General features: G+C 52.6%; 6 non-coding genes and 2 pseudogenes across 6 annotated transcripts; all 8 read right to left on the reverse strand.

Annotated features, from left to right (window-relative positions):
• Positions 1-4,524: 4,524 nt before the first annotated feature.
• LOC139403524 (U5 spliceosomal RNA) lies at positions 4,525-4,641 on the reverse strand. Its single transcript, XR_011633519.1, has one exon. It is a non-coding gene; the product is annotated as a U5 spliceosomal RNA (small nuclear RNA).
• A 472-nt stretch (positions 4,642-5,113) lies between these two features.
• LOC139403498 (U2 spliceosomal RNA) lies at positions 5,114-5,292 on the reverse strand (annotated as a pseudogene).
• A 5,749-nt stretch (positions 5,293-11,041) lies between these two features.
• On the reverse strand, positions 11,042-11,158 carry LOC139403525 (U5 spliceosomal RNA). Its single transcript, XR_011633520.1, has one exon. It is a non-coding gene; the product is annotated as a U5 spliceosomal RNA (small nuclear RNA).
• A 487-nt stretch (positions 11,159-11,645) lies between these two features.
• On the reverse strand, positions 11,646-11,829 carry LOC139403496 (U2 spliceosomal RNA). Its single transcript, XR_011633505.1, has one exon. It is a non-coding gene; the product is annotated as a U2 spliceosomal RNA (small nuclear RNA).
• Positions 11,830-17,391: 5,562 nt separating this feature from the next.
• LOC139403526 (U5 spliceosomal RNA) lies at positions 17,392-17,508 on the reverse strand. Its single transcript, XR_011633521.1, has one exon. It is a non-coding gene; the product is annotated as a U5 spliceosomal RNA (small nuclear RNA).
• Positions 17,509-17,997: 489 nt separating this feature from the next.
• Positions 17,998-18,188, reverse strand: LOC139403492 (U2 spliceosomal RNA). Its single transcript, XR_011633504.1, has one exon. It is a non-coding gene; the product is annotated as a U2 spliceosomal RNA (small nuclear RNA).
• Positions 18,189-18,432: 244 nt separating this feature from the next.
• Positions 18,433-18,549, reverse strand: LOC139403528 (U5 spliceosomal RNA). The gene has a single exon (XR_011633523.1). It is a non-coding gene; the product is annotated as a U5 spliceosomal RNA (small nuclear RNA).
• Positions 18,550-19,020: 471 nt separating this feature from the next.
• LOC139403505 (U2 spliceosomal RNA) lies at positions 19,021-19,194 on the reverse strand (annotated as a pseudogene).
• Positions 19,195-22,970: the final 3,776 nt, after the last annotated feature.

Here is a 22,970-nt window from a genome sequence, read left to right on the forward strand (position 1 = left end):
TTGCTAGCTTCCTCTGAACCACTGCGATACCCATGTTCCAGTTCAGCGTCGCTGAGCCGGAAGTCTCAAAATGGACCCCGAGAATCCTCAGGGCCCCCTCACAGAGAGATAACCCCCCGGGCACATCCGTTCTACCGCGCCATCTTCCGAAAAACTTAACGGAAGACTTTGCATGATTCAGAACCGCCCCCGACGCTTGGGTGAAATCCCCAATGATGGCAAGAGACCTTGTCAGGCACGAGTCCTTGCACAACAGCAAGGAAGTGTCGTCGGCGTACTGCGTCATCTTAACACGCAGCCCGCCGCTCCCAGGGATCAACAAGCCCTCCACCCCTGTGTCTGCCCTAATGGCAGCCCCCAGAGGCTCCATGTACAGTACGAAGAGGAGGGCCGAGAGTGGGCATCCCTGCCTGACCCCAGACGAGAGGTCAAAAACGTCACCTAAGTGACTATTTACACTAACTCGACACCCCGCTCCGACATATAATGTACGGATCCATCCTATAAACTTCTCCCCAAATCCTAATCTACCTAATACCCTGAATAGAAAGGATCTATTCACGCGATCAAAGGCTTTCGCCTGATCTAGCGCTGCTACCATTAAAGGCAGCCCTCTATCTTCAACCCAGGCGATGGAGTCCCTAATCAACTGTAGGTTCCATCTTATAGAGCGGCCCTCTACCCCGCACGTCTGATCCTCATGGACGACGTAGGGAAGGGCTGTGCGCAACCGGTCTGCTAAAACCTTTGCAAGAATCTTGTAATCTACGCACAGCATGGTCAACGGCCGCCAGTTGCCAAGGTCAGTTGCTTCCCCCTTCTTATAAAGAAGTGACAGCACACCAACAGCCATTGATCCCCCCGGGACCCCCGTCTCAAGGATGGCCTTCAAGACTTCGAGGACCACCGGTCCAAGTATACCCCAAAACTTGAGGTAAAACTCAGCCGGCAGCCCATCCATCCCAGGCACCTTCCCTTTACCCATCCTCCTAAGAGCACTCTCAACCTCTTCTAGTGAGATCTGGGCCTCCATCACGTCTCTAATGTCCTCCGGCAACCGCCGGGACAAGTGTTCTAAAAACACGTTTCCCTGCTCTACATCTATTTCCCTTTCCTTAAATAAACCTCGGAAATGATCAGTTGTCACCCTGACCATTTCCTCTGGTTTACTTACTATACTACCATTTTCTTCCCTAACGCCATGCATTACCCTCCTACTCTGCCTGGCCCTAACCGACTTAAAGAACATAGCGGAACAAGTCTCATTATGTTCTAGAAAGCCACTATGCGCACGCTCCAGGAAAGCTCGAGCCTTCTGCTCCTGCAGCTCCCTGAGCTGCGCCTTTAGGGCTGCGAATCTCTCCCAGTCAATCGACCCGCCGAGGTTGCTCGCCTCGTACTCGAGTTCAATTAACCTTTGGATACGATCCACCTCCCTCCTTTCCTCCCTTTTTTTCCTTTTACAATATCCTATTATAAAAGCCCTAATCCTCACCTTCACTAAATCCCACCACTCTAACACCCCCTCGCACATGGACCGGAGGCCGTCAAGCCTCCGAAAGAAACAAAAAAATGCGTCAACGAAAGCCTGCTCCTCCAGTATATCCCGATCTAGCTTCCAGTACCCCCTACCGAAGAGGCAGACTGGCGACCCCACCTGCAGGAACACCCCGTCGTGATCCGTGAAGAACACAGGCAACAGGCGCCCAGACAACTGACCCAAAGACCTGGATATAAAAATGTAGTCGAGCCTCCGCGCAACCCCCCTGGAGTTGCGCCATGTAGGACCGACCATTGCCGGAGTAGTATGCAGGCCACCATCAACCAGACCATGGCAAGCCATTAGCCCGGTGATGGCGCCTACACTACTATCACCACCTACCTCTAAATCTATATTAAAATCCCCTCCTATCACCAAGTGCCTATTTGTAACACACAGGGGCGCCAGACAGTCCACCATCTCCCTTCTGTCTGCCGCCACCTGTGGCCCATATACCCCAATTAATCTATACCTAGCTTCTCTATACACTACATCTATCCCCATTACTCTACCCTGCATTATAACAAAAGTGCTCTCTATCTTAACCTCTCTATTCCCACACAAAATTCCTACTCCTGTTGAGTGCACCCCTCCTATGCCCCAAAAAGATTCCCCCTTATCCCACTCCCTCCTAAATCTATGCACATCCCCACCATCCCTCAGGTGAACCTCCTGTAAAAAACAGAAATCAAAACCCACACCCTCTAAATAACAAAAAACCGCCCTCCTTTTAACAAAATCCCTTAAACCTCTAACATTTAAACTAAGAAAAGAAACAGATATTTATTTAATAATTATTTACAATTTAACCCAAAACCCAAAGAAAAACCAGGAGACTCACCCGATGCTCCCCTGGTCCATCTCCACCGGCGGGGACGTCCTCTCCTCTCCTGACGCCCCCCCGTCCTCCTCCATCCCTCCAACCCAGGATGCAGGCAGTGTGTTAGGCCTAGTGCCCTGCACCCTGGGTTCCTCACCACCACTCTCCAACCCCCCCTCCCTGTATGCCTCGGGGCTGAGTATCGGGGATCCCATCTCCCCAAACAGGAGTTGAGACCCCTCCGACAAACAGCCCACAGACCCCTCACCGGAGCCACCCTCCTCTAAATTTTGAGGGGTTGAGGCAAACAGGGAGACCAATGTCCTCCCCCCTCCCCCCCCCCGCTGATCTCTTAGCCCCCCCCTCCCCCTCTACACCCCCCTCCCCCTCTCTACCTCCCGAGCCCCCCTTCATCTTCCGTTTCTTTTTGTCTTTTTTTGGTGTAGGAGGTAGCGGGGAGACACCACCCCTCTTCCCCGCTAGCTCCTCCACCATTTCCCTCATCTCTTCCACAAGGAAATCCGACATGCTATCCCCCCACTCCCGTACCCCCTCTCCCCCCTCCCGCTCCACCGGTCCTGCCCCAGGCACCCCCCCCCCTCCACAGGTCCTTCCACAGGCACCCCCCCCCCCTCCACAGGTCCTTCGACAGGCACCCCTCCCACAGAACCTGCCACAGGCACCCCTCCCACAGGTCCTGCCCCAGGCACCCCCACAGGTCCTGTCACAGGCTCCCCCTCCCCCACCCCCCCTCTCGCTCCTCCACTTCCCCATCTTCATCCTTCTTCCCATCTTCTGCTCCCGTATCTTCTCTTGTCCTTTCTCCTCCTGCTATCACTCTTTTCTCTTCTTCTTTTTTCTTACCCTCTGGGCCAGTTCTTTGTGCAAAATCCGCCCGTCCTTCCCCTCCTCTTCTTCCCCCATCCCCCGCTCCTGCTCCCCCTCCCACTGCAGACGCGTATGACCGTTGACGAGCCGGGCAATCGCGCCACAGGTGCTGAGTAGAGCCACACCCGTGGCAGGCCTTCGGCTCGTCGCAGTCCTTGGCCTCGTGCTCCCCAGATCCACAAAATCTGCACTTTCTAGTGCTGCACGAGGCCAGGATGTGTCCATAGGCCATACAGCGCCTGCAAAACGGGGGCTGACGTGCATAATACAATGTCCCCCTGTCAGCCCCCAGGGAGAACATAGCCGGGGGATGAAGGTACCCCCCCACTCCCCTAGGATCTTCCCTGAGGAGGGCCTGAAACCCTCTCCTCCCAGTCCAAAACCCCATAGAGTCCTTGATGGGCCTTCCTGAGGAGACACCATCCATATATCTCCCCAGAAAGGCCCTCACCTCCTCATCTTTGACGTAGGGGTTATACATATTGACGGTTACAACCCGAAAATTGTTCTTCGCCAGACTCTTCACCTCATAGAAACACATGGGCTTTGTATTCCCAACCTCCTTCGCTTTTTTCAGGATCTCATCATGCTTCCTCTCCGTGTAGAAAGCAACGTCGAAAGTCCCTTCCAGTGAGTTGCCTTGAAGGCAAAACACTTCTTCCACTTTCAGTTTTAATGTCCCCATAAGGACTGTCCTCCCGAATGTCTCCCTCCCAAATGTCTCCACATCCTTCTCCTTCCAAGCAAAACGCAGGGTGTTAGCGAGCCCGATCCCGGGGACCGACCCATTTGCTGATTTCTGCGCCATCCTCACAAAAAAATGACGCACTCCTCCAAAACAAAGAAAAACCCAAAACAATTTTAAGGGAGAAAAATAAAGTTCCCCAAAAGTGTATATTTTCCTTTTTTTGTTTTTCTTGATCAAAAATCAAAAAATTTCTTACCGCTCTCCTGGGACGACCTTCTGGCTAAGCGAGCTGTGGGACACCTCGGTGTCAAGCTTGATCTTCGCCAAAAGGCCGAGAAGCGATAACCCACAAATGGAACCCTGAAACCGCCGGACCCCCGGGGGTCTCGACAGACCTCAGCGGGTGGGTTGGCAAAAGCCAGCTCCTCTCCCCCTCCAACCCCCACTCAACCAACCAACCAACCAACCCACCCACCCACCCACCGTTTCCCTGGCAACAGGCAGGTGTTTTTTGGAAAAAGTCGCTAATGCGTCTTTAAGTCCCTATCCTGGCCCATCTCTGTCAATTTCTCTTGAAACAAGATACCGGGCTCTGCAAGAAGCAAAGCCGCTCCAAAAATACGTTGAACTCGTAAGTGTTCCTCTCCACGGAAGTCTTTAGTAAAAGGCGAAAGGCTTGTGCGTAATGAAGAGAAACCAGAGTCATATGGAAGTCAAGAGGTCGGGGCCCGAGACACACTCTGTGCACTCTAGGCAGGGTTCCCGCGGGTGCTCCCGGAACCCACTCTTCCAAGTTTTCGAGGGCTGTGGATAAAAAGAAAGTCACAGACACAGAGGCACAGCGACAGACAGACAGACAGACAGACAGAGAGAGAGAGAGAGAGAGAGAGAGAGAGAGAGAGAGAGAGAGAGAGAGAGAGAGAGAGAGAGAGAGAGAGACACACACACACACACACACACACACAATCCTGGCCCCCAATGTTTTTTTTTTTTTTTTTTTTTTTTTTAAGTAAAATGGCGGGAAACGGGGGACCCCATTGAAGGGCGCTTCGCCTTTCTTTCAGTTTGAATGTTTCTTTCCTTCTCTTCTTCTGCTAGCTAGCTAGCTAGCTAGCCAGCCCTAGCTAGCTGTTTACATAGCTTTGTGAATTTGTATTTTTCCTTGACAACGGGAGAAAAGTGTTGCACCGTTCCCGGAGGTACTGCAATACCGGGTCGATGCGTGGAGCGGACGGAGCAAGCCCCATTTCCGACTCCCTGTTCGAAAAATCCATTTAATATGTAGTCCCCCGATGGGGGACGTATCAGATATTAAACTGATAAGAACAGATTTTTTTTTTTTTTACAAAAAATAATTTATTTACACTCAATACCATTCATACTTTACAAACCATAATTCTCATTCATTCTTAATTCACTCTATTTACAAAACCAAAAACACCAAACACCCAAACAAAAACAAACCTCAGGGGAGCATCTTCCCTCCCCGTCATACCTAACCAATACCTAACCCTTCCCTATCTTCCCTTCCCTAATCTATCCCCTTACAAACCTCACTCTAACACTCCCAGCCCTAATCCCCCCTTCCACCTCTCCCGTGCCGCATGCTGCCCCCACTTTATCTCCTCCCTCTTCATCCTCCCCCTCACATCACCTTCCACCCTCCTCACTATCCCTTCCACCCCCCAATCTCTCCCTGTCTTAACTAGATTCTGCCTGGCTTCCCACAGCCCCCTTTTAAAGAGACTCATGAGAAGCCAGAGCAGAAACCTGTCCCTATCCGTTCCCCTCGCTCTCCCTACGCCTCGCTCTAACCTAGCCCAAGTCAGCAAAAAATCGCTCCTAACCATACCTAGCAACACCCGTGCCCTAGCCCAGACTAGTCCGGCAAAGCCACAAGCAGATCTTGGACAGGTGGAGGATCGCGACAAACTATGCCGGTACATGATGGAACGTACCGGCAAGCACTTATGGAGGCTCAACCAATTCAGGTCCTTGAGCCTGTTGTCCAGGCCCCGCGCCTGCACTCCCTCCCAGACCACTGACGAGATGCCCGCTACAGGCGCAGGACTCCCTGCCTGCCTGACCTCCTCGTACAGGTGCCTGTGATCTAAACCTACTCGGGCAACTTCAACCTCGGGGTGCGCACGCAGCCACTTGGCCGCATGGCCAAAGTGCCACGGCAGCTGTTCCGCCCGAGGACCCGCGTTAGACCACACCATTACGCTTCTCGCCTGATACGAGAAGAACACCCGCAGGAGGTAACCGGACGGGTGTATAACCGGACGAGCAAGCTCCGTCAACAGGAAAGAAACAAAAATGGCGTCTAGCTTGAGGGGGAGATGTGGTACCCCCCTACCTCCCTCCCCGATGGGACAGAGCATGCGCGCCCTGGCGACCCACTCGTACCTGCCACCCCACATGAACTGAAACACAAGCCTCACTAGAGGCCTCCTCAGACAAGCCGGCAATGGGTAGATGTACGCCAAGTACAAAAGAGATGGCAATACATCCACCTTTAGGACCAGGACCTTACCTATAAAGGACAAAGACCTAGCCTTCCACATTGCCAACTTCTTCTGTACCACTGCGATACCCATGTTCCAGTTCAGCGTCGCTGAGCCAGAGGTCTCAAAATGGACCCCGAGAATCCTCAGGGCCCCCTCACAGAGAGATAACCCCCCGGGCACATCCGTTCTACCGCGCCATCTTCCGAAAAACTTAACGGAAGACTTTGCATGATTCAGAACCGCCCCCGACGCTTGGGTGAAATCCCCAATGATGGCAAGAGACCTTGTCAGGCACGAGTCCTTGCACAACAGCAAGGAAGTGTCGTCGGCGTACTGCGTCATCTTAACACGCAGCCCACCGCTCCCAGGGATCAACAAGCCCTCCACCCCTGTGTCTGCCCTAATGGCAGCCCCCAGAGGCTCCATGTACAGTACGAAGAGGAGGGCCGAGAGTGGGCATCCCTGCCTGACCCCAGACGAGAGGTCAAAAACGTCACCTAAGTGACTATTTACACTAACTCGACACCCCGCTCCGACATATAATGTACGGATCCATCCTATAAACTTCTCCCCAAATCCTAATCTACCTAATACCCTGAATAGAAAGGATCTATTCACGCGATCAAAGGCTTTCGCCTGATCTAGCGCTGCTACCATTAAAGGCAGCCCTCTATCTTCAACCCAGGCGATGGAGTCCCTAATCAACTGTAGGTTCCATCTTATAGAGCGGCCCTCTACCCCGCACGTCTGATCCTCATGGACGACGTAGGGAAGGGCTGTGCGCAACCGGTCTGCTAAAACCTTTGCAAGAATCTTGTAATCTACGCACAGCATGGTCAACGGCCGCCAGTTGCCAAGGTCAGTTGCTTCCCCCTTCTTATAAAGAAGTGACAGCACACCAACAGCCATTGATCCCCCCGGGACCCCCGTCTCAAGGATGGCCTTCAAGACTTCGAGGACCACCGGTCCAAGTATACCCCAAAACTTGAGGTAAAACTCAGCCGGCAGCCCATCCATCCCAGGCACCTTCCCTTTACCCATCCTCCTAAGAGCACTCTCAACCTCTTCTAGTGAGATCTGGGCCTCCATCACGTCTCTAATGTCCTCCGGCAACCGCCGGGACAAGTGTTCTAAAAACACGTTTCCCTGCTCTACATCTATTTCCCTTTCCTTAAATAAACCTCGGAAATGATCAGTTGTCACCCTGACCATTTCCTCTGGTTTACTTACTATACTACCATTTTCTTCCCTAACGCCATGCATTACCCTCCTACTCTGCCTGGCCCTAACCGACTTAAAGAACATAGCGGAACAAGTCTCATTATGTTCTAGAAAGCCACTATGCGCACGCTCCAGGAAAGCTCGAGCCTTCTGCTCCTGCAGCTCCCTGAGCTGCGCCTTTAGGGCTGCGAATCTCTCCCAGTCAATCGACCCGCCGAGGTTGCTCGCCTCGTACTCGAGTTCAATTAACCTTTGGATACGATCCACCTCCCTCCTTTCCTCCCTTTTTTTCCTTTTACAATATCCTATTATAAAAGCCCTAATCCTCACCTTCACTAAATCCCACCACTCTAACACCCCCTCGCACATGGACCGGAGGCCGTCAAGCCTCCGAAAGAAACAAAAAAATGCGTCAACGAAAGCCTGCTCCTCCAGTATATCCCGATCTAGCTTCCAGTACCCCCTACCGAAGAGGCAGACTGGCGACCCCACCTGCAGGAACACCCCGTCGTGATCCGTGAAGAACACAGGCAACAGGCGCCCAGACAACTGACCCAAAGACCTGGATATAAAAATGTAGTCGAGCCTCCGCGCAACCCCCCTGGAGTTGCGCCATGTAGGACCGACCATTGCCGGAGTAGTATGCAGGCCACCATCAACCAGACCATGGCAAGCCATTAGCCCGGTGATGGCGCCTACACTACTATCACCACCTACCTCTAAATCTATATTAAAATCCCCTCCTATCACCAAGTGCCTATTTGTAACACACAGGGGCGCCAGACAGTCCACCATCTCCCTTCTGTCTGCCGCCACCTGTGGCCCATATACCCCAATTAATCTATACCTAGCTTCTCTATACACTACATCTATCCCCATTACTCTACCCTGCATTATAACAAAAGTGCTCTCTATCTTAACCTCTCTATTCCCACACAAAATTCCTACTCCTGTTGAGTGCACCCCTCCTATGCCCCAAAAAGATTCCCCCTTATCCCACTCCCTCCTAAATCTATGCACATCCCCACCATCCCTCAGGTGAACCTCCTGTAAAAAACAGAAATCAAAACCCACACCCTCTAAATAACAAAAAACCGCCCTCCTTTTAGCAAAATCCCTTAAACCTCTAACATTTAAACTAAGAAAAGAAACAGACATATTTATTTAATAATTATTTACAATTTAACCCAAAACCCAAAGAAAAACCAGGAGACTCACCCGATGCTCCCCTGGTCCATCTCCACCGGCGGGGACGTCCTCTCCTCTCCTGACGCCCCCCCGTCCTCCTCCATCCCTCCAACCCAGGATGCAGGCAGTGTGTTAGGCCTAGTGCCCTGCACCCTGGGTTCCTCACCACCACTCTCCAACCCCCCCTCCCTGTATGCCTCGGGGCTGAGTATCGGGGATCCCATCTCCCCAAACAGGAGTTGAGACCCCTCCGACAAACAGCCCACAGACCCCTCACCGGAGCCACCCTCCTCTAAATTTTGAGGGGTTGAGGCAAACAGGGAGACCAATGTCCTCCCCCCTCCCCCCCCCGCTGATCTCTTAGCCCCCCCCTCCCCCTCTACACCCCCCTCCCCCTCTCTACCTCCCGAACCCCCCTTCATCTTCCGTTTCTTTTTGTCTTTTTTTGGTGTAGGAGGTAGCGGGGAGACACCACCCCTCTTCCCCGCTAGCTCCTCCACCATTTCCCTCATCTCTTCCACAAGGAAATCCGACATGCTATCCCCCCACTCCCGTACCCCCTCTCCCCCCTCCCGCTCCACCGGTCCTGCCCCAGGCACCCCCCCCCCCTCCACAGGTCCTTCCACAGGCACCCCCCCCCCCTCCACAGGTCCTTCGACAGGCACCCCTCCCACAGAACCTGCCACAGGCACCCCTCCCACAGGTCCTGCCCCAGGCACCCCCACAGGTCCTGTCACAGGCTCCCCCTCCCCCACCCCCCCCTCTCGCTCCTCCACTTCCCCATCTTCATCCTTCTTCCCATCTTCTGCTCCCGTATCTTCTCTTGTCCTTTCTCCTCCTGCTATCACTCTTTTCTCTTCTTCTTTTTTCTTACCCTCTGGGCCAGTTCTTTGTGCAAAAAAAACCCGTCCTTCCCCTCCTCTTCTTCCCCCATCCCCCGCTCCTGCTCCCCCTCCCACTGCAGACGCGTATGACCGTTGACGAGCCGGGCAATCGCGCCACAGGTGCTGAGTAGAGCCACACCCGTGGCAGGCCTTCGGCTCGTCGCAGTCCTTGGCCTCGTGCTCCCCAGATCCACAAAATCTGCACTTTCTAGTGCTGCACGAGGCCAGGATGTGTCCATAGGCCATACAGCGCCTGCAAAACGGGGGCTGACGTGCATAATACAATGTCCCCCTGTCAGCCCCCAGGGAGAACATAGCCGGGGGATGAAGGTACCCCCCCACTCCCCTAGGATCTTCCCTGAGGAGGGCCTGAAACCCTCTCCTCCCAGTCCAAAACCCCATAGAGTCCTTGATGGGCCTTCCTGAGGAGACACCATCCATATATCTCCCCAGAAAGGCCCTCACCTCCTCATCTTTGACGTAGGGGTTATACATATTGACGGTTACAACCCGAAAATTGTTCTTCGCCAGACTCTTCACCTCATAGAAACACATGGGCTTTGTATTCCCAACCTCCTTCGCTTTTTTCAGGATCTCATCATGCTTCCTCTCCGTGTAGAAAGCAACGTCGAAAGTCCCTTCCAGTGAGTTGCCTTGAAGGCAAAACACTTCTTCCACTTTCAGTTTTAATGTCCCCATAAGGACTGTCCTCCCGAATGTCTCCCTCCCAAATGTCTCCACATCCTTCTCCTTCCAAGCAAAACGCAGGGTGTTAGCGAGCCCGATCCCGGGGACCGACCCATTTGCTGATTTCTGCGCCATCCTCACAAAAAAATGACGCACTCCTCCAAAACAAAGAAAAACCCAAAACAATTTTAAGGGAGAAAAATAAAGTTCCCCAAAAGTGTATATTTTCCTTTTTTTGTTTTTCTTGATCAAAAATCAAAAAATTTCTTACCGCTCTCCTGGGACGACCTTCTGGCTAAGCGAGCTGTGGGACACCTCGGTGTCAAGCTTGATCTTCGCCAAAAGGCCGAGAAGCGATAACCCACAAATGGAACCCTGAAACCGCCGGACCCCCGGGGGTCTCGACAGACCTCAGCGGGTGGGTTGGCAAAAGCCAGCTCCTCTCCCCCTCCAACCCCCACTCAACCAACCAACCAACCAACCCACCCACCCACCCACCCACCCACCCACCGTTTCCCTGGCAACAGGCAGGTGTTTTTTGGAAAAAGTCGCTAATGCGTCTTTAAGTCCCTATCCTGGCCCATCTCTGTCAATTTCTCTTGAAACAAGATACCGGGCTCTGCAAGAAGCAAAGCCGCTCCAAAAATACGTTGAACTCGTAAGTGTTCCTCTCCACGGAAGTCTTTAGTAAAAGGCGAAAGGCTTGTGCGTAATGAAGAGAAACCAGAGTCATATGGAAGTCAAGAGGTCGGGGCCCGAGACACACTCTGTGCACTCTAGGCAGGGTTCCCGCGGGTGCTCCCGGAACCCACTCTTCCAAGTTTTCGAGGGCTGTGGATAAAAAGAAAGTCACAGTCACAGACACAGAGACACAGAGGCACAGCGACAGACAGACAGACAGACAGACAGACAGACAGACAGAGAGAGAGAGAGAGAGAGAGAGAGAGAGAGAGAGAGAGAGAGAGAGAGAGACACACACACACACACACACACACACACACAATCCTGGCCCCCAATGTTTTTTTTTTTTTTTTTTTTTTTTTTTTTTAAAGTAAAATGGCGGGAAACGGGGGACCCCATTGAAGGGCGCTTCGCCTTTCTTTCAGTTTGAATGTTTCTTTCCTTCTCTTCTTCTGCTAGCTAGCTAGCTAGCTAGCCAGCCCTAGCTAGCTGTTTACATAGCTTTGTGAATTTGTATTTTTCCTTGACAACGGGAGAAAAGTGTTGCACCGTTCCCGGAGGTACTGCAATACCGGGTCGATGCGTGGAGCGGACGGAGCAAGCCCCATTTCCGACTCCCTGTTCGAAAAATCCATTTAATATGTAGTCCCCCGATGGGGGACGTATCAGATATTAAACTGATAAGAACAGATTTTTTTTTTTTTTTTTTTTAGAAAAATAATTTATTACCATCTATACCATTCATACTTTACAAAATCATATTTACAAAAACACCAAACAAAAACAAACCTCAGGGGAGCATCATCCCTCCCCGTCATTCCTAACCTCTACCTTTCCCTATCTCTCCGCTCCTAATCTATCCCCTTATAAATCTCAATCTAACACCCCCAGCCCTAAACCCCCTTTCCATCTCTCCCGTGCCGCATGTTTCCCCCACTTCCTCTCCTCCCTCTTCATCCTACCTCTTAAATCTCCTTCCACCCTCCTAAATATCCCTTCCACCCCCCAATCTCTCCCTGTCTTTACCAAATTCTGCCTGGCTTCCCACAGCCCCCGTTTAAAGAGGCTTATGAGAAGCCAGAGCAGAAATCTATCCCTATCTGTACCCCTCGCTCTCCCTACACCTCTCTCTAACCTAGCCCATGTAACCACAAAATCCCCTCTTACCAAAACTATCAACACCCGTGCCCTCGCCCATACCACTCCGGCAAAGGCACAGTCCCAAAAAGCATGGCGCACAGTCTCCTCCCTGCCACAAGCAGCCCTTGGGCAGGTGGGGGATCGCGCCAAGCTATGCCGGTACATGGTGGACCGTACCGGCAGACACTTGTGGAGGCTCAACCAATTCAGGTCCTTGAGCCTGTTGTCCAGGCCCCGCGCCTGCACTCCCTCCCAGACCACTGACGAGATGCCCGCTACCGGCGCAGGACTCCCTGCCTGCCTGACCTCCTCGTACAGGTGCCTGTGATCTAAACCTACTCGGGCAACTTCAACCTCGGGGTGCGCACGCAGCCACTTGGCCGCATGGCCAAAGTGCCACGGCAGCTGTTCCGCCCGAGGACCCGCGTTAGACCACACCATTACGCTTCTCGCCTGATACGAGAAAAACACCCGCAGGAGGTAACCGGACGGGTGTATCACCGGATGAGCCAGTTCTGTCAACACAAAGGACACAAAAATTGTGTCCAGCTTGAGGGGGATGTTGGGTACCCCCCTACCTCCCTCCCCGATGGGACAGAGCATGCGTGCCCTGGCGACCCACTCGTACCTGCCACCCCACATGAACTGAAACACGAGCCTCACTAGAGGCCTCCTCAGACAAGCCGGCAATGGGTAGATGTATGCCAAATACAAAAGAGATGGCAATACATCCACCTTTAGGACCAGGACCTTACCTATAAAAGACAAAGACCTAGCCTTCCACATCGCTAGCTTCCTCTGCACCACTGCGATCCTCATGTTCCAGTTCAGCGTCGCTGAGCCGGAGGTCTCAAAATGGACCCCGAGAATCCTCAGGGCCCCCTCACAGAGAGATAACCCCCCGGGCACATCCGTTCTACCGCGCCATCTTCCGAAAAACTTAACGGAAGACTTTGCATTGTTCAGAACCGCCCCCGACGCTCGGGTGAAATCCCCAATGATGGCAAGGGACCTTGTCAGGCACGAGTCCTTGCATAGCAGCAAGGAAGTGTCGTCGGCGTACTGCGTCATCTTAACACGCAGCCCACCGCTTCCAGGGATCAACAAGCCCTCCACCCCTGTGTCTGCCCTAATGGCAGCCCCCAGAGGCTCCATGTACAGAACGAAGAGGAGTGCCGAGAGCGGGCACCCCTGCCTGACCCCAGACGAGAGGTCAAAAACGTCACCCAAGTGACCGTTTACGCTTACTCGACACCCCGCTCCGACATATAATGTACGGATCCATCCTATATACTTCTCCCCAAACCCTAATCTACCTAATACCCTGAATAGAAAGGATCTATTCACGCGATCAAAGGCTTTCGCCTGATCTAGCGCTGCTACCATTAAAGGCAGACCTCTATCTTCAACCCAGGCGATGGAGTCCCTGATCAACTGAAGGTTCCATCTAATAGAGCGTCCCTCTACCCCGCACGTCTGATCCTCGTGGACGACGTAGGGAAGGGCTGTGCGCAACCGATCCGCTAAGACCTTTGCAAGCAACTTGTAGTCTACACACAGCATGGTCAATGGCCGCCAGTTGCCAAGGTCTGTTGCGTCCCCCTTCTTGTACAGAAGTGACAGCACACCAACAGCCATTGATCCCCCTGGGACCCCTGTCTCAAGGATGGCCTTCAAGACTTCGAGTACCACCGGTCCAAGTACACCCCAAAACTTGAGGTAAAACTCCGCCGGTAGACCATCCATCCCAGGCACCTTCCCTTTACCCATCCTCCTGAGGGCGCTCTCAACCTCCTCGAGGGAGATCTGGGCCTCCATCACGTCTCTAATGTCCTCCGGCAACCGCCGGGACAAGTGTTCTAAAAACACATTTCCCTGCTCTACATCTATTTCCCTTTCCTTAAATAAACCTCGGAAATGCTCAGTTGTCACCCTGACCATCTCCTCTGGTTTACTTACTACACTACCATCTTCTTCTCTAACTCCATGCATTACCTTCCTACTCTGCCTGGCCCTAACCGACTTAAAGAACATAGCGGAACAAGTCTCATTATGTTCTAAAAAGCCACTATGTGCACGCTCCAGGAAAGCTCGAGCCTTCTGCTCCTGCAGCTCCCTGAGCTGCGCCTTCAGGGCTGTGGATCTCTCCCAGTCAATCGACCCGCCGAGGTTGCCTGCCTCGTACTCGAGTTCGAGCAACCTTTGGATATGATCCACCTCCCTCCTTTCCTCCCTTTTTTTCCTCTTACCATATCCTATAATAAAGGCCCTAATCCTTACCTTTACTAAATCCCACCACTCTAACACCCCCTCACACATGGGCCGGAGGCCTTCAAGCCCCCGAAACACCCCTGTGACGGCATTAACAAAGACCTGCTCATCCAGTAAATCCCGATCTAGTTTCCAGTACCCCCTACCGAAGAGGCAGACTGGCGACCCCACCTGCAGGAGCACCCCGTCATGGTCCGAAAAGAAGACAGGCAACAGCCGCCCAGACAACCGACCCAAAGACCTAGATACAAAAATATAGTCGAGCCTCCGCGCAACCCCCCTGGAGTTGCGCCATGTGGGACCGACCATTGCCGGAGTAGTGTGCAGGCCACCATCAACCAGGCCATGGCAAGCCATTAGCCCGGTGATGGCGCCTGCACTACTGTCTCCCCCTATCCCCAAATCTATATTAAAATCACCTCCTATCACTAAGTGCCTATTTGTGACACACAGGGGCGCCAGACAGTCCACCATCTCCCTCCTGTCTGCCGCCACCTGTGGCCCATACACCCCAAATAACCTATATCTAATATCCCTATACGTGACATCTACCCCCAAAACTCTGCCCTGCATTACCAAAAAGTGCTCTCTACAATAATCTCCCTATTCCCAAACAATATCCCTACCCCCGTTGAGTGCACCCCTCCTATGCCCCACAACGAAACTCCCTTTACCCACTCCCTCCTAAACCTTTCAACATCCCCTCCATCCCTCAGGTGAACCTCCTGTAAAAAACAAACATCAAAACCCACCCCCTCTAAAAAACTAAACACCGCCCTCCTCTTAACAAAATCTCTTAGACCCCTAACATTTAAACTAAACAAAATAAACATAATTATTTATTATAAAACTTAAATCCAATAATCAAAAAACTAAAACTGCCAAAAAAAACCAAAGAAACAGGAGGCTCACCCGATGCTCCCCTGGTCCATCACCTCCGGCAGGGACATCTTCCCCTCGTCCTGACGTCCCCCCGTCCTCCTCCATCCTCCACCCCAGGATGCAGGTAAGGTGTTAGGATTTGGAGTACCCTGCACCCCGGGCTCCCCACCAACTCCCTCCCTGTACTTTCCGGGCCAGGCTAGGGGACCCATCTCCTCAAAGAGGAGTTGGGAAGCCCCAGCCAAACAGCCCCGATCCACTTCCAGGGATCCACTCTCCCCCAAGTGCTGAGGGCCTGTGGCAAACAGCGAGGACAGGGACCCCTTCCTCTCCCCCATCACTCGCTTACCCCCCCCCTCCCCTTCCACACCCCCCTCCCTCTCCCTTCTGTCGGTTCTCCCCCCTCTTCCCTTTCTTCTTTTTTTATGGTGGAAGAGGCAGCGGGGAGACACCTCCCTTCCCCCCCAGCCCTCCACCATTTCCCTCATCTCCTCCACTAGGAAGCTCGACCCCACACTCCCCCCACTCCCCCTCCCCTCCCCCCCTTCTGTTCCTGTTGCCGCCCCTCCTCCCCCCCCTCCACAGCCCCTGTCACCGGCACCCCCTCCACTGTTTCTCTACCGCTCCCCCACACTCCCTTTCCCTCTTTCTCCTTCTTTCGCTTTCACTTCTCCAGTGGCTTCCCCTCTTCTTTCTTCTACCGCTCCTTGCACCTCCTTCTCTCTGTGCTTTTCTTCCCCTCTTGACCCTGCCCTGTGCCTGAGTCCGTCCCCTCCTCTTCCTCCCCCATCCCCCGCTCCTGCTCCCCCTCCAGCTGCAGACGCGTATGACCTGTGACGAGCCGGGCACTCCCGCCACAGGTGTGCTGACGAGCCACACCCGTGGCACGCCTTGGGCTCGTCACAGTCCCTCGCCTCGTGCTCAGCAGATCCACAAAATCTACACTTTCTTATGCTGCACGAGGCGAGGATATGACCGTAGGCCATACAGCGCCTGCAGAACGGGGGCTGACGTGCATAATACAACGTCCCCCTGTCAGCCCCCAGGGAGAACATCGCAGGAGGATGGAGGTATCCACCCTGTCCCTTTGGGTCCTCCCTTAGGAGTGCCTGGAAACCTCTTCTCCCATTCCAGAACCCCAGGGAGTCCTTCAGGAGCCTTGCTGAGGAGACTTTGTCCATATACCTCCCCAGAAAGGCCCTCACGTCCTCGTCCTTTACATGCGGATTGTACATCGTTACTGTTACTACCCTGAAATTTGTTCTTGCCAGGCTAGTAACATCGTAAAGGCACATAGGCCTTTCTCCTTCCACCGCTTTTACTTTCTTCAGTACTTCATCATGTTTCTCTTCCGTGTGTAAAGTCACATCAAAAGCCCTCTCCATAGGGTTATTCTGTAGGCAAAGGACATCCTTCACCGTCAATTTCAGGATTCCCATCAGGATGGATCTCCCAAATGTTCTCTCCCAAACGGCTCCAACCTCCTTTTCCCTCCACGCAAACGCAACGTATTTGCCAATCCGACGCCCGGAACCGACCTTTTCTGGGTATTCTCCTCCATTTCTTCAAAAAAGCTCTCTTCAAAAGAAGCCAAGAAGAAAAAAAAAAACGGGAAATATAAACCGTTTCCAAAAAGCGTAACAAAAATTCCTCCCTCCGCCTCCGGCCTTCGACCTTCTGGCTCAGCGAGCTCTGGGGCACCTCGGTACCAAGCTTGATCTAGCCAAAAGGCCGAGAAGCGATAACCCACAAATGGAACCCTGAAACCGCCGGACCCCCGGGGGTCTCGACAGACCTCAGCGGGTGGGTTGGCAAAAGCCAGCTCCTCTCCCCCTCCACCCCCACTCACTCAACCAACCAACCCACCCACCCACCCACCCACCCACCGTTTCCCTGGCAACAGGCAGGTGTTTTTTGGAAAAAGTCGCTAATGCGTCTTTAAGTCCCTATCCTGGCCCATCTCTGTCAATTTCTCTTGAAACAAGATACCGGGCTCTGCAAGAAGCAAAGCCGCTCCAAAAATACGTTGAACTCGTAAGTGTTCCTCTCCACGGAAGTCTTTAGTAAAAGGCGAAAGGCTTGTGCGTAATGAAGAGAAACCAGAGTCATATGGAAGTCAAGAGGTCGGGGCCCGAGACACACTCTGTGCACTCTAGGCAGGGTTCCCGCGGGTGCTCCCGGAACCCACTCTTCCAAGTTTTCGAGGGCTGTGGATAAAAAGAAAGTCACAGTCACAGACACAGAGACACAGAGGCACAGCGACAGACAGACAGACAGACAGACAGACAGAGAGAGAGAGAGAGAGAGAGAGAGAGAGAGAGAGAGAGAGAGAGAGAGAGAGAGAGAGACACACACACACACACACACACACACACACACACACAATCCTGGCCCCCAATGTTTTTTTTTTTTTTTTTTTTTTTTTTTAAGTAAAATGGCGGGAAACGGGGGACCCCATTGAAGGGCGCTTCGCCTTTCTTTCAGTTTGAATGTTTCTTTCCTTCTCTTCTTCTGCTAGCTAGCTAGCTAGCTAGCCAGCCCTAGCTAGCTGTTTACATAGCTTTGTGAATTTGTATTTTTCCTTGACAACGGGAGAAAAGTGTTGCACCGTTCCCGGAGGTACTGCAATACCGGGTCGATGCGTGGAGCGGACGGAGCAAGCCCCATTTCCGACTCCCTGTTCGAAAAATCCATTTAATATGTAGTCCCCCGATGGGGGACGTATCAGATATTAAACTGATAAGAACAGATACTACACTTGATCTTAGCCAAAAGGCCGAGAAGCGATAACCCACAAATGGAACCCTGAAACCGCCGGACCCCCGGGGGTCTCGACAGACCTCAGCGGGTGGGTTGGCAAAAGCCAGCTCCTCTCCCCCTCCAACCCCCACTCAACCAACCACCCACCCACCCACCCACCCACCCACCGTTTCCCTGGCAACAGGCAGGTGTTTTTTGGAAAAAGTCGCTAATGCGTCTTTAAGTCCCTATCCTGGCCCATCTCTGTCAATTTCTCTTGAAACAAGATACCGGGCTCTGCAAGAAGCAAAGCCGCTCCAAAAATACGTTGAACTCGTAAGTGTTCCTCTCCACGGAAGTCTTTAGTAAAAGGCGAAAGGCTTGTGCGTAATGAAGAGAAACCAGAGTCATATGGAAGTCAAGAGGTCGGGGCCCGAGACACACTCTGTGCACTCTAGGCAGGGTTCCCGCGGGTGCTCCCGGAACCCACTCTTCCAAGTTTTCGAGGGCTGTGGATAAAAAGAAAGTCACAGTCACAGACACAGAGACACAGAGGCACAGCGACAGACAGACAGACAGACAGACAGACAGACAGACAGAGAGAGAGAGAGAGAGAGAGAGAGAGAGAGAGAGAGAGACACACACACACACACACACACACACACAATCCTGGCCCCCAATGTTTTTTTTTTTTTTTTTTTTTTTTTTTTAAAGTAAAATGGCGGGAAACGGGGGACCCCATTGAAGGGCGCTTCGCCTTTCTTTCAGTTTGAATGTTTCTTTCCTTCTCTTCTTCTGCTAGCTAGCTAGCTAGCTAGCCAGCCCTAGCTAGCTGTTTACATAGCTTTGTGAATTTGTATTTTTCCTTGACAACGGGAGAAAAGTGTTGCACCGTTCCCGGAGGTACTGCAATACCGGGTCGATGCGTGGAGCGGACGGAGCAAGCCCCATTTCCGACTCCCTGTTCGAAAAATCCATTTAATATGTAGTCCCCCGATGGGGGACGTATCAGATATTAAACTGATAAGAACAGATTATTTTGAAAAATAATTTATTACCATCTATACCATTCATACTTTACAAAATCATATTTACAAAAACACCAAACAAAAACAAACCTCAGGGGAGCATCATCCCTCCCCGTCATTCCTAACCTCTACCTTTCCCTATCTCTCCGCTCCTAATCTATCCCCTTATAAATCTCAATCTAACACCCCCAGCCCTAAACCCCCTTTCCATCTCTCCCGTGCCGCATGTTTCCCCCACTTCCTCTCCTCCCTCTTCATCCTACCTCTTAAATCTCCTTCCACCCTCCTAAATATCCCTTCCACCCCCCAATCTCTCCCTGTCTTTACCAAATTCTGCCTGGCTTCCCACAGCCCCCGTTTAAAGAGGCTTATGAGAAGCCAGAGCAGAAATCTATCCCTATCTGTACCCCTCGCTCTCCCTACACCTCTCTCTAACCTAGCCCATGTAACCACAAAATCCCCTCTTACCAAAACTATCAACACCCGTGCCCTCGCCCATACCACTCCGGCAAAGGCACAGTCCCAAAAAGCATGGCGCACAGTCTCCTCCCTGCCACAAGCAGCCCTTGGGCAGGTGGGGGATCGCGCCAAGCTATGCCGGTACATGGTGGACCGTACCGGCAGACACTTGTGGAGGCTCAACCAATTCAGGTCCTTGAGCCTGTTGTCCAGGCCCCGCGCCTGCACTCCCTCCCAGACCACTTCCGAGATGCCCGCTACAGGCGCAGGACTCCCTGCCTGCCTGACCTCCTCGTACAGGTGCCTGTGGTCTAAACCTACTCGGGCAACTTCAACCTCGGGGTGTGCACGCAACCACTTGGCCGCATGGCCAAAGTGCCACGGCAGCTGTTCCGCCCGAGGACCCGTGTTAGACCACACCATTACGCTTCTCGCTTGGTAGGAGAAGAACACCCGCAGGAGGTAACCGGACGGGTGTATCACCGGATGAGCCAGTTCTGTCAACACAAAGGACACAAAAATTGTGTCCAGCTTGAGGGGGATGTTGGGTACCCCCCTACCTCCCTCCCCGATGGGACAGAGCATGCGTGCCCTGGCGACCCACTCGTACCTGCCACCCCACATGAACTGAAACACGAGCCTCACTAGAGGCCTCCTCAGACAAGCCGGCAATGGGTAGATGTATGCCAAATACAAAAGAGATGGCAAAACATCCACCTTTAGGACCAGGACCTTACCTATAAAAGACAAAGACCTAGCCTTCCACATCGCTAGCTTCCTCTGCACCACTGCGATCCTCATGTTCCAGTTCAGCGTCGCTGAGCCGGAGGTCTCAAAATGGACCCCGAGAATCCTCAGGGCCCCCTCACAGAGAGATAACCCCCCGGGCACATCCGTTCTACCGCGCCATCTTCCGAAAAACTTAACGGAAGACTTTGCATTGTTCAGAACCGCCCCCGACGCCCGGGTGAAGTCCCCAATGATGGCAAGGGACCTTGTCAGGCACGAGTCCTTGCATAGTAGCAAGGAAGTGTCGTCGGCGTACTGCGTCATCTTAACACGCAGCCCACCGCTTCCAGGGATCAACAAGCCCTCCACCCCTGTGTCTGCCCTAATGGCAGCCCCCAGAGGCTCCATGTACAGAACGAAGAGGAGTGCCGAGAGCGGGCACCCCTGCCTGACCCCAGACGAGAGGTCAAAAACGTCACCCAAGTGACCGTTTACGCTTACTCGACACCCCGCTCCGACATATAATGTACGGATCCATCCTATATACTTCTCCCCAAATCCTAATCTACCTAATACCCTGAATAGAAAGGATCTATTCACGCGATCAAAGGCTTTTGCCTGATCTAGCGCTGCTACCATTAAAGGCAGACCTCTATCTTCAACCCAGGCGATGGAGTCCCTGATCAACTGAAGGTTCCATCTAATTGAGCGTCCCTCTACCCCGCACGTCTGATCTTCATGGACGACGTAGGGAAGTGCTGTGCGCAACCGGTCCGCTAAGACCTTTGCAAGCAACTTGTAGTCTACACACAGCATGGTCAATGGCCGCCAGTTGCCAAGGTCGGTTGCGTCCCCCTTCTTGTAAAGAAGTGACAGCACACCGACTACCATTGAACCCCCCGGGACACCCGTCTCGAGGATGGCCTTCAAGACTTCGAGTACCACCGGTCCAAGTATACCCCAAAACTTGAGGTAAAACTCCGCCGGCAGCCCATCCATCCCAGGCACCTTCCCTTTTCCCATCCTCCTAAGAGCGCTCTCAACCTCTTCTAGTGAGATCTGGGCCTCCATCACGTCTCTAATGTCCTCCGGCACCCGCCGGGACAAGTGTTCTAAAAACACATTTCCCTGCTCTACATCTATTTCCCTTTCCTTAAATAAACCTCGGAAATGATCGGTTGTCACCCCGACCATCTCCTCTGGTTTACTTACTACACTACCATCTTCTTTTCTAACTCCATGCATTACCTTCCTACTCTGCCTTGCCCTAACTGACTTAAAGAACATAGCGGAACAAGTCTCATTATTTTCTAAAAAGCCACTATGTGCACGCTCCAGGAAAGCTCGAGCCTTCAGCTCCTGCAGCTCCCTGAGCTGCGCCTTCAGGGCAGTGGATTTCTCCCAGTCAATCGAACCACCGAGGTTGCCTGCCTCGTACTCAAGTTCGAGCAACCTTTGGATATGATCCACCTCCCTCCTTTCCTCCCTTTTCTTCCTCTTACCATATCCTATAATAAAGGCCCTAATCCTTACCTTTACTATATCCCACCACTCTAACACCCCCTCACACATGGGCCGGAGGCCTTCAAGCCTCCGAAACACCCCTGTGACCGCATTAACAAACACCTGCTCATCCAGTAAATCCCGATCTAGTTTCCAGTACCCCCTACCGAAGAGGCAGACTGGCGACCCCACCTGCAGGAGCACCCCGTCATGGTCCGAAAAGAAGACAGGCAACAGCCGCCCAGACAACCGACCCAAAGACCTAGATACAAAAATATAGTCAAGCCTCCGCGCAACCCCCCTGGAGTTGCGCCATGTGGGACCGACCATTGCCGGAGTAGTGTGCAGGCCACCATCAACCAGGCCATGGCAAGCCATTAGCCCGGTGATGGCGCCTGCACTACTGTCTCCCCCTATCCCCAAATCTATATTAAAATCACCTTCTATCACTAAGTGCCTATTTGTGACACACAGGGGCGCCAGACAGTCCACCATCTCCCTCCTGTCTGCCGCCACCTGTGACCCATACACCCCAAATAACCTATATCTAATATCCCTATATGTGATATCTATACCCAAAACTCTCCCCTGTACTACGCAAAAAGTGCTCTCAACAATAATCTCCCTATTCCCAAACAATATCCCTACCCCCGTTGAGTGCACCCCTCCTATGCCCCACAACGAATAACCCTTATCCCACTCTCTCCTAAACCTTTTGACATCCCCTCCATCCCTCAGGTGAACCTCCTGCAAAAAACAAACGTCAAAACCCACCCCTTCTAAAAAACTAAACACCGCCCTCCTCTTAACAAAATCTCTTAAACCCCTTACATTTAAACTAAACAAAATGATCATAATTTTCTATTATAAAACAAAAATACCAATTATCTCAGAAAATAAAACCCAAAAACAACCACCAAACAAACAGGAGGCTCACCTGATGCTCCCCTGGCCCATCACACCCGACAGGGACATCTTCCCCTCGTCCGACGTCTCCCCGTCCTCATCCATTCCTCCAGCCCAGGATGCAGGAATGGTGTTAGGGTTAGGAGTACCCTGCACCCCGGGCTCCCCACCAGCTTCCTCCCTGTACTCCTCAAAACTTAGGCTAG

This window comes from Oncorhynchus clarkii, unplaced genomic scaffold, assembly GCF_045791955.1.
Source record: "Oncorhynchus clarkii lewisi isolate Uvic-CL-2024 unplaced genomic scaffold, UVic_Ocla_1.0 unplaced_contig_2042_pilon_pilon, whole genome shotgun sequence".
Lineage (NCBI taxonomy): Eukaryota > Metazoa > Chordata > Actinopteri > Salmoniformes > Salmonidae > Oncorhynchus > Oncorhynchus clarkii.